The 11844-nt window shown below is 37.7% G+C and overlaps 1 pseudogene; it reads right to left on the reverse strand.

Moving 5' to 3' along the window:
- Positions 1 to 1643: 1643 nt before the first annotated feature.
- On the reverse strand, positions 1644 to 11640 carry LOC112940662 (uncharacterized mitochondrial protein AtMg00370-like; annotated as a pseudogene).
- Positions 11641 to 11844: the final 204 nt, after the last annotated feature.

An 11844-nucleotide genomic window follows, 5' to 3' on the forward strand; every position in this document is an offset into this window, starting at 1 on the left:
TAGTGGATGCAGCCAAAGGGAGTTGCGATGCCATACGCAAAAAGGAACAAACTCATAAAATGGCAGAACCAAACAGAGCTTTTGCAAATTTTCGTTAATCCATGAACAGGATCTACACATCTCGATTGGAAAAGAATCAAGAGAAAAAAGAAAGAATCGGAATTGATCGTTAGATTTCTTGAAAAAAACAAAAAATAAACGAAAGATGAAACATAAATCATGGATCAACTGTTCCAAATGTTCCTAGAAACTCTTGCTCCCATTGGAACATTTGTATCTATATGCATCAGGATCCCGATTCATGGATCTCTCAGTTAGAGAAATCAAAATAAGAGGCTCGAACCATTTCTTCTAACTCTTTTTCAAATTCGATAAACATTGGTTTATCATATATTTCATTATAGTTCTATGATTCAGAGTATCCTTTCCTATTTGATCACCTTAAATTTCATATTCGAAGTTGCGATCGAATATATTCATTAAAAAGATTCGATTCACTACATTTCTTATGTACCCATAGGTACTATATTGGATTAGAATAAGATTTCAGATAAATCTATGTTGAGTGACTGCCTCCTTTATTTTGTTTCTAGCAAATACCACAATTTTTTATTTGGATCTTCCAAATCATTCCCGCAAGAGATCCTGACCCATTTTTTTCTGATCCTTAGAGAAAAAGATTCATTCTCTTGATAAAAAATAAGAGGTAGAACAAATAAAGATTTCTTTTTCGATTCATTCCTGGCCTCATTCAAGAATTGTTTTTTTATCCAATCTATAGGAATCAACAGAAAAGGCAAATACCTTATCATACACAAGATCCGGTTCTGTTATTGATAGAATGAATATATCTGCCATTTCTTGACATTTCTTGAAATCTCTCTTCTGATGCAAAAATTGTAGTGTAACGGGTATCCTCCCTTGTTCCAGTCATGTAATAGATAAAATAAATCAAAAAATGGATTGTTTTTCAAGAATGAAATCTTATTGGAACTGTCCATATCCGGTTCATCCTTCGGCACCGTATCACATCCCGCATCTGATGAAATAGGATGAATTGAGACGGTATTTTGTAATTACGTAATTATCTTGAATATATTAACCATTTCTTTCTTTTCTGATCGCCTGGAGTGGACGAAATAAAGATCTTGTTGTTTCTTCAACAATTACTGATCTCTAGTTGACCTCTCAGTAGGATTCGAACCCAGATGAAGTTTTCACCATCGATTAGAGAAAAAAGAACGAACGGATCTTGTAGGACTCCCAAGAAATTGTTTGATTTCTTCCGCAAAGAGAGGAATATCCATATAGGCATTTCGAGAATCGGCCTTATTCTATCTCTTTTTGTTCCGTTTGAAGAAAGGAAGGATCCCAAAGAATCGATCTTTCTTTTCGTTGTTGAATCTTTATTTAATTAATCAATGTGTGATATTCTGAATCCTCATTACACATGGAATCCAAATAATCTCTTGTTTGATCAGAAGATCCTTTCACTTGGCTAGAATCCGTTACTTGAACGAAACTAGAACTTGCGGAATCATATTGAATATTTGACGATACACTCTGTACCTTGCTTAAAAACTAATCCTTGTTTACCAACCACACATTGTCTAACCAAATCCAATTCCCTCTCGATACATTCATCAAAAAATACGATTCAGGCGGATTCTTCCCCCTACTAACGAAGAGGTCTTGGCAGAATCCCCACATATGATATTGAGCACAGTTTTGCAAAGAAATAGACCACCTGTTTCTCGAGAAGCAGTCCCGTCACAAACTCCAAGTCCAATAGAAGCAAGCCATACGGCCAATTCAGGAGTAATAACGGAAGCGGCAGAAATCAGTGGATTCATGATAAGTTCCTTGTACGAAAAAAAAGAAATAGTTAAAGATACAATAAACCAATGAATTATAACTTAGTTATTCCCTCACTAGGACTGTCCAAGTTAGTAAGAATTTCGGATTGAAGTAATAAGATTCTTGAATCATCAAAACAACTTCGATATATCTTCTTTACTTTTTAGCCACAGAATCTTTGTGAACCCATAAGACTTTCATTCTTCCATTTCTTGTTCTTGGTTCGAAATGTTAGTTGAATTATTTCTTCATTTCATCCGTTTATTCATTCAATTCACAGTCACAAGGAGGGTCGTTTGTCTTCTTGGCTAGTCAAGCATGGTCTAATTCATAGATCTTTGGGCTTTGATTAACAAGGAATAGAGACTTCACAAATAAAGCCTAAGGATTGGCATTCCATTGTTGTCATTTTTTATGTGTATGGGTACAACTATCTACACTCTCAATGTGCATATGATGTAGCGCCTTGCGGGCTGTGAGCTATTGTGTATCATCTTATGAGAATAGAGGATGGTGTGGCTAAATTAGAAGACCTATGCATAAAAGTATTTGCCTCTAGGAGGAATACTAGAATTCCGTCTGTTTTCTGGATTTGGAAAAGCATTGATTCTCAAGAACGAGAATCATATGATATGTTGGGAATCTGTTATGATAATCGTCCACGCTTGAAATGTATCTTAATGCCTGAAAGTTGGATGGATAGCCCTTACGTAAGGATTATATTGCCCCCAATTTTTATGAAATACAAGATGATCATTTAATGATAAGAAATCTATTTCCACTTAGACAATTTTAGATATTCAAGGATTGCACGTTTTGTTATAGATTAATCCTAACAACAAAGGACAATTAGGGATTCATTGGAATTCTCACATTTAGTTGGAAGATACTTCTTTCGGATGGGTCAAACCAATAGGATCAACCAAATGAGTTCTGCATCATGAACTTTGTACTGCACACATTACTTAGACGGGTTCTAAAAAGGCACATAGGAAGGAATGGAGAAATCGAGAATAAACAAATCTAATATGAAAGAAAAGCCAAAGAAATGAGATAATATCGGATTTTATTTCTGTGAATCTGAGTTGAATCTTTTCTATTTCAACCCCCCTAGATTCGGATTCTACTTGTGCATACTGCTCTACGAACATTAGACTCTGGATATCTCACTCGCAGACTTGTTCAAGTAGTTCAACATATTATTGTACGTCGAACGGATTTTGGCACCGCCCGGGGTATTTCTGTGAGTTCTAGGAATGGGATAATGCCGGAAAGGATTTGTATACAAACATTAAGATGTTGTGTATTAGCAGATGATATATACACGGGTTCACGAGGTATTGCCACTAGAAACCAAGCCATTGACATTGGACTTGTAAATCGATTCATAACCTTTCGGGCACAACCAATCTCTACAATCTCCCTTTACTTGTAGGAGTACATCTTGGATTTGTCAATTATCTTATGGGCGTAGTCCTATTCTTGGCGACCTGGTTGAATTGGAGGAAGCTGTAGGTATTATTGCAGAGCAATCGATTGGAGAACCGGGTACTCAATTAACATTACGAACTTTTCATATCGGAGGAGTATTCACGGGGGGTACTACACAACATGTGCGAGCCCCATCTAATGGAAAAATAAAATTCAATGAGGACTTGGTTCATCCGACACGTACACGTTATGGGCTTCCCGCCTTATTTATGTTCTATAGACCTGTATGTAACTATTGAGAGTGAAGATATTCTACATAATGCGAATATTCCACCCAAAACTTTGCTTTTAGTTAAAAATGAACAAAAGGTAGAATTAGAACAAGTAATTGTTGAGATTCGAGCAAGAATATCCACATTGAATTTTAAAGAGAAGGTTCGAAAACATATTTATTTTGATTCAGACGGAGAAATGCACTGGAGTACCAATGTCTATCATCCACCCAAATTTAGATATTGTAATATTCATATATTACAAAAAACAAGTCATTTATGGATATTATTAGGAGGGTCGTGCAGGTCCAGTCTAGTCTACCTTTCAATCCACAAGGATCAGTATCAAATAATTGCGCATGCTCTTTTTGGCAAGCGAAGATATACTTCTAACCTCTCAGTAACCAATGATCAGGTGAGGCAGAAATTGTTTAGTTCGTATTTTTATGTTCAAAAAGAAGATAGGATTACTGATTATTCGGACCTTAATCGAATCATATGTATTGTCCAGTATAATCTTGTATATTCGCCTATTCTTCACGGGAATTCTGCTTTATTGTCAAAAAGGCGAAGAAATAAACTCATCGTCCCACTACACTCTATTCAAGAACTCGAGAATAAACTAATGCCCTGTTCAAGTATCTCGATTGGAATACCCGTAAATGGTATTTTCCGTCGAAATAATATTCTTGCTTATTTCTATGATCCTCGATACAGAAGAAATAGTTCGGGTATTATTAAATATGGGACTATAGAAACGCAATCAGTCATCAAAAAAATGGATTTGATTTAGTATCGAGGAGTCGAGGAATTCATGCCAAAATACCAAATGAAAGTAGATCGATTTTTTTCAATCCTTAAGATGTGTATATCTTGTTTTAGTTCGAGTTGTCGTCACATATGAAATAACGGACGGTATAAATTTAGAAATCCTTTTTCCACCGGATCAATTACAAGGTACCATATAGATATTTTTTTTGATATATGGATTCGTTTGATTCTTTTTATTCTTGCTCGAGTTGGATGATTAAAAAATTATCATGTCCAGTTCCCTCGGGGGATGGATCTATAAGAATTCAACTATCCTAATAACAAAAAAACATGACTATAATGATCCTGTATTACGAGATAAATTGTCTAAGGGTATGGGTCATAATTATTATAGCGAGTCCGCATGGCCTAATGATCTTTTATATATTTTTCCTGTAGTAATTCTAGGTACTATTTCATTTAATGTAGGCTTAGACATTTTCCCGGAATGGTATTTCTTTCCTGTATTTCAAATACTTCGTATAGTGCCCAATAAATTATTGGGGCTTCTTTTAATGGTTTACGTACCAGCGGGAATATTAACAGTACCTTTTTTTTAAAATGTTAATAAATTCCAAAATCCATTTCGCCGTCCAGTAGAGACGACTGTCTTTTTAATTGGTACCGCAGTCGTTCTTTTGTTGGGCATTTGTTCAACATTACCGATTGATAAATCCCTAACTTTAGGTCTTTTTTAAAATTTTTAATTGATTAAATTATGAACTAACATGACATGTGTATCTAGGGCATAGTTTCTTCAAAGTGAATTCTCCATAGATACATCTATTCAATTTCATTATTAATTTCTTTCTAATATCTAATATATGATATATTAATTGTGCTAAATTGTGATTTTTCAATCTATTTTCATTATGTAAGTCCAATAGATTTAAAAATTACTTTTTGCTAAATAAATTACGAAATATTTTTCTAGAATGTCCAATATCTGTTTTATATATTCGCCACGAAAATATTCAATTTTCATTAGATCTTCTTGGCTGTTATTCAAAATTTCCAATAATGTATATATATATTGTACATTTTGAGACAATTATAGATCCTGGAAGACAATTCTGATTGGTCAATAGAAATTAATTTCAATACTATTTTTTTAGCCAATTTTTCATGAAAGGTAAAAGGGGATAAAGGAACCGTGTGTTGATTGTCCTGTAAATATAAGTTGTCTTCCTCTATATGTAAAAACGGAAAAAATAAATCAATTAAATTTCGGGATGCATCATGAAGTGCTTCTTTCGGAGTTAAATATCCGTTTGTCCATATTTCGATAAAAAGTATCTCTTGTTTTTCATTCCCATTCCCAATAGAAAGAATACTATGATCCGCGTTTCGAACATGCATGAATAACAACATCTATATGATAACTTCCATCTTGAAATTTATATGGCATTTTTCTAAGATATCCATGATTTCTCTCTATTTGTAATCCAATACAAAAATCAATTGGTTCAGTTGAACTAGATGTATGTTGTGTATTATCAACGATTTCTACATAAGATGGCAAGATGGTACCTTGAGCAGTTACATATCCAGGACCCTTGACACACATAGACGCCTCAGAAGTTCCATATAAATTACTTATCATTACAATCTCTTTCAAATTCATTAAAATTTAATGTACCGATTCTTGAATGCCCGTTATGGTAGAATATTCATGTGGTAATTTTTGAGATTTTACACGTGTGATACATTTTCCTTCTTTTTACCCAAGTAAAGCTCTTCGTATCGCAATGCCTATTGTGTCTCCTTGGCCTTACATAAGTGGAGACAGAATTAATCGTCCATAATAAAGGCGTTTACTGTCTGTTCTTGATTCAACACACTTCCACTGTAGTGTCTGAGTAGATATTGTTACATTCTGTCGAACCATTGTACTATTTTTTAATTAGATCATCGAATCTTTTATTTCTCTTGAGATTTTTTCAATGTTCAGTTCGACACACTCTTTTTTTTGGAGGTGTATAGACAATATGTGGCTTCAGAGTTACATCCCGTAAGAAAGTTAATAGTATACTACTGCGACGAGAAGATGGTAATGATGCATATCTTCTGAGACTAGGAACTTTTATCATGAATTCTACTATTTTCATACCTTGATCCACTACTGTACGAATAGCGTTTGCTGCTGCGGTTTGAGTAGCAAACGATGTTCCTCTTCTCGTACCTTGGAATCAAGAAGTACCAGCTAAGGACCAAGAAACTACTCGACCTTGTACATCTGTAATAGTGACAATGGTATTATTGAAACTTGCTTGAAAATGAATAACTCCCTTTGGTATTCTACGTTCACCCTTACATGAACTAATATGTCTATTCTGACGCGAACTAATTTTTTTGTATTGCATTTGCCATATTTTATCATCTAGTAAATATGAGTCAGGGCTAAGCATTTTATTCAAACAAATGTAGAGCCCGAATAGATGGTTTTGTGTCTATTACCAGTTCTTCCTCCTGAGTTGAGACCGATCATTCAGATACATGGGGGTAAACTAATGAACTCATATATTAATGAACTCTATAGAAGAGTTAGGTATCGTAATAATACCCTTACCGATCTATTAACAACAAGTAGATCTATGCCATGAGAATTAGTAATGTGTTAGGAGAAATCAGTACAAGAAGCCGTGGATACACTTCTTGATAATGGAATCCGGGGACAATCAATGAGGGACGGTCATAATAAAATTTACAAGTCATTTTCTGATGTAATTGAAGGCAAAGAGGGAAGATTTCATGAGACTCTACTTGGTAAACGAGTCGATTATTCAAGACGTTCTGTCATTGTCGTGGGTCCTTCAATTTCATCAAATCGATGTTGATTGCCTCGTGAAATAGCAATAGAGGTTTTTCCAGAAATTGATAATTCATGGTCTAATTAGACAATATCATTCATCGAACATAGGAGTTGGTAAGAGTAAAATTCGACAAAAAGAGCCGATTTTATAGGAAATCCTTCAAGAATTTATGCAGGGACACCCTATATTCCTGAATAGAGAACCTACGCTGCATAGATTAGGCATAAAGGCATTCCAGCCCGTTTCAGTGGAGGGGTGCGCTATTTATTTATATCCATTAGTTTGCAAGGGATTCAATTATGATTTTGATGGAGATCAAATGGCTGGTCTTGTACCTTTATCCTTGGGGGCTCAACTAGAGGCCCGTTTACTTATGTTTTCTCATATGAATCTTTTGTCTCCGGCTATTGGGGATCCAATTTTCGTGCCAATGCAAGATATGCTTATTGGACTCTATGTATTAACGAACGGAAATCATCGAGGTATTTGTGTAAATAGATATAATCCATGTAATCGCAAATACTACCTAAATCAAAAAGGAAGTTACAATAGTTACTATAAGTATACGAAAGAACCCTTTTTCGATTTCCTATGATGCAATTGGGGCTTATCGGCAGAAAAGAATCAATTTAGGTAGTCCTTTGTGGCTCCGGCGGCGACTAGATCAACGCGTTGTTTCTTAAAGAGGAACTCCCATTGAAGTTCTCTATGAATCTTTACATACTTTTTATGATATTTATGGACAATATTTTATAGTAACAAGTCTAAAAAATACTTTTTATATACATTCGAACCACTGTTGGTCATATTGCTCTTCATCAAGAAATCGAGAAGCTATACAGGGGTTTTCTCGGGCCTATTCATATGCTACTTAATTCTATAATACCGTGGGACTTCGGGGCTCTCCGTTTAAGCTAGGTCCATAATTTTGGGATTTATTCGTGAATCAAGATAGATAAAAGGAATTTTTACAATCTTCGACTCAAACCCACCATCGAATCCTACTCACCGGCATGAATAAAATGTGACTAATTAAACAACCAACAAAACTACCTGTTACAAATAAGATCTTGTTGTTGCATCGAAAGAGATAAATGTTGACTAATCTTTCTAACATTGAACTTGATAAAATGAAATGGTTGAATAATTGAAAAAGGAGATTATTCAGGAATACACATTTAATGCTGAGATTACGCATTGAATTTCTTGTAGTAGATCCATAATCAAAAAAGTGTTTGTGATTGTTCCATAAGAAATGAAGCAAAAGATATGGTAGAGTTAGGACAATTATTGTATGAGGTCTTCCCAATACTAGATGCAGAGGAGCATATTAGATCGATATGAACATCTTGAGTTGTGCCGTAATGAAACCAATTGTTGTTGATACCTTCATCTTGGTTCCTTCTTCCATAACCAGAGCTTAGAGAAGGAAGAGATAGGAGGGCCCTATGGAGAATGTGGTCAGAAATCTATAATAGAGTCCGACCACAATGACCGAATAAATTATCTTCATGCATAAGGATAATATATTACCTAATAGAAAAGATTTAAAATCATCACAAACCTCCCTTATTTCATTTCTATTGCAATTTCTGGATTATTGTATAATGATTTTTGAACTTTCCATATATAGAAAAGAAATAGAAACAGATAGACTACAAACTACATATGTTATGTCAATGACACCAAAGGGATATTAAATGAATAGAATTGGGGTATGGATGCAATATAATGAAATAGAACCACTTTGAGGTTCCCTCTGTAATGAGGCAGGTAAGAGAGCCACTACGAAGAAGTTACGGGAGTTACGAAGGAAGCTTTGATCTCATATTGGTCATTGGTTAGGAACGAGAATTGAACTTTATAAGATCGAATCTCTTGTGTTCCACAGTAGGTCAGTGGTAGAAGGGTGCGTTACGAGGTCTGAAGTGGGAGAGAAGGGATGTCAGAATTGTGGTTTTGAATAAAATGACCTTTTTCTTTTTCATTTTGTTATCGTTTTAATATTGAAAAAGTAATAAGAATGAGAGGTGTAAAGCTTTTTATCATCCATGCATCGAGCTATTTTTCCGCAGAACCTCTCCTACAGTATCGTCATCGCAGTTTAGTTTAACCACCAAATTTGGGATGGATTGGTGTGGTTCCTCTACGCCTAGGACACAAGAATATCGAACCATGAACGAAGAAAGACATGAGAGAAAAGCATATTGGCTAGTGATTGTGAGGCCCCAATTCTTAATTGGAGGGTATACCAAAGGCCTCTTCCCTTCCGTCCCTTGGATAGATAGAGAGGGAGGGAAGAGCTTTTGGTTTTTTCATTTTGTCAAAGAGTTGAATAATGGTTTTTTCGTGTTTTCAAAGATTTGAACAGTGAAAATTGATGGCGAGTGCCTAATCGAATTGATCAGTTCATGTAGGAACAAGGTTCAAGTCTATCGGTCTGTTAGGATGCCTTAGCTGCATATATCACTGCACTTCCACTTGACACCTATCGTAATTATAAACGGCTCATCTCGCTGTGACCTTCTCTTGAATTCTCAAAAAAACTTTGTCGCTCCATCCGCGCAGGGGCAGAGAACCCGTCGCTGTCTCGGCTATGCTACCGAAAGCTCTGGGGAAGTCGAAATAGGAGAGAACTCATCTTGGGGTGGGCTTACTACTTAGATTCTTTCAGCATCTTCTCCGCACTTGGCTACCCAGAGTTTACCATGGGCATGATAACTGGTATAACAGAGGTGTGTCCTTCTCAGTCCTCTCGAACTAGAGAAAGGTCCTCTCAATGCTCTAACGCCCACACCAAATATGGACCGAACTATCTCACGCCGTTCTTAACCCAGCTCACCTACACCTTTAAGAAGCGAACAACCCAACCCTTGGAAAATACTACAGCCCCAGGTGGCGAAGAGCCGACATCGAGGTGCCAAACCTTCCCGTCAATGTGAGCTCCTGGGGAAGATAAGCATGTTATCCCTAGAGTTAATTTGATCCGTTGAGCCACGACACTTCCACTCGGTATCGTCGGATCATTAAGGCCAACTTTTCTCCCTTCTCGACGGGTGGGTCTTGAAGTCAAGCTCCCTTCTACATTTGCGGTCGAGGGCCAATCTCCGTCCGGCCAGAGGAAACCTTTGCACGCCTCCATTACCTTTTAGGAGGCCTTCGCCCCATAGAAACTGTCTACCCGAGACTATCCCTTGGCCCGTACGTCCTGACACAAGGCTAGAATTCTAGACCTTCCAGAGTGGTATCTCACTTGTTGCTCGCCCCCCCCCCCAAGAAGGAGGCCTTCTTCGCCTTAAACGTATGTTGCGCAATAAAGGCCCAGAGCCAATCCCAGGGAGCATTGAAGCTTCGTAGGGTCTTTCTGTCAGGTGCAGGTAGTCCGCATAATCACAGACATGTTGATTTCACAGAGCCTCTCTCCGAGACAATTCCCAGATCGTTACGCCTTTCGTGCGGGTCAGAACATACCCGGCAAGGAATTTCATTACCTTAGGACGGTTATAGTTACGAACGCCGTTCACCGGGGCTTCGATCGCCGGCTCCCCTGTCATCATGTCACCAACTTACTTGACCTTCCGTCACTGGGAAGGCGTCAGCCCCTATACATGGTATTACGACTTTGCAGAAACCTGTGTTTCTGGTAAACTATCGTCCGGGCCTGGTCAATACGACACCCTTTGTGAGAAGGCACCCCTTCTCTAGATGTGACGGGGCTATTTTACCTAGTTTATTAGAGAGAGTTGTCTTGTGCCTGTAGGTATTCTCTACCTACCCACCTGTGTTAGTTTCGGGTACAGGTACCCTCTTATTTAACGTCATTCGAGATTTTCCTGAGATTATGGCACTGGTTACTTCTGTGTTGTAGCTCCTAGTATTCGAACATTGGCTCGACGCATTTTTCTACTCGTTCTTATCCTAGAAAATCAAGGACACCTTATGTTATTGAACCGATAACCATCTTTCGGATAACCTAGCATCCTCTGTCCCTCAGGATTAATAAGGGGTAGTACATGAATATTCACCAGTTGTCCATCGACTACGCCTTTTGGCCTGATCATAGGCCCAGACTCACCCTCTGTTGACGAACCTTGTGTAGGAACCCTTAGGTTTTCGGGGCATTGGATTCTTACCAATTTTTGCGTTACTCTAGCCAACATTCTACCTTCCTCTTCGTCCACAACCGCTAAAGCGGAGGCTTCTGTCTATGGCGGAACTCTCCCCTACCGATGTATTTTTACATCCCACAGCTTCGACAAACCGCTTAGCCCCGTTAATCTTCGGCGCAAGAGCGCTCGATCAGTGAGCTATTACGCACTATTTCAAGGGTGGCTGCTTCTAGGAAAATCTCCTAGCAGTCTCTGCACCCCTACCTTCTTTTTCACTGAGCGGTCATTTAGGGGCCTTTGCTGGTGATCTGGGCTGTTTCCCTCTCTATGATGAAGCTTATCCACCATCGTCTCAGTAGCCGACCTTGACCCCTGTTATTTTGAGGTCATATCAAGTATTCAGAGTTTGCCTCGATTTGGTACCGCTCTCGCGGCCCGCACTTAAACAGTGCTTTATACCATGATGTCCAGTCAATTACTGCGCCTCAACGCATTTCGGGGAGAACCAACTAGCTCTGGGTTCGAGTGGCATTTCACCCCTAACCACAACTC

The sequence above is a fragment of the Solanum lycopersicum genome, chromosome 1 (assembly GCF_036512215.1).
Source record: "Solanum lycopersicum chromosome 1, SLM_r2.1".
Lineage (NCBI taxonomy): Eukaryota > Viridiplantae > Streptophyta > Magnoliopsida > Solanales > Solanaceae > Solanum > Solanum lycopersicum.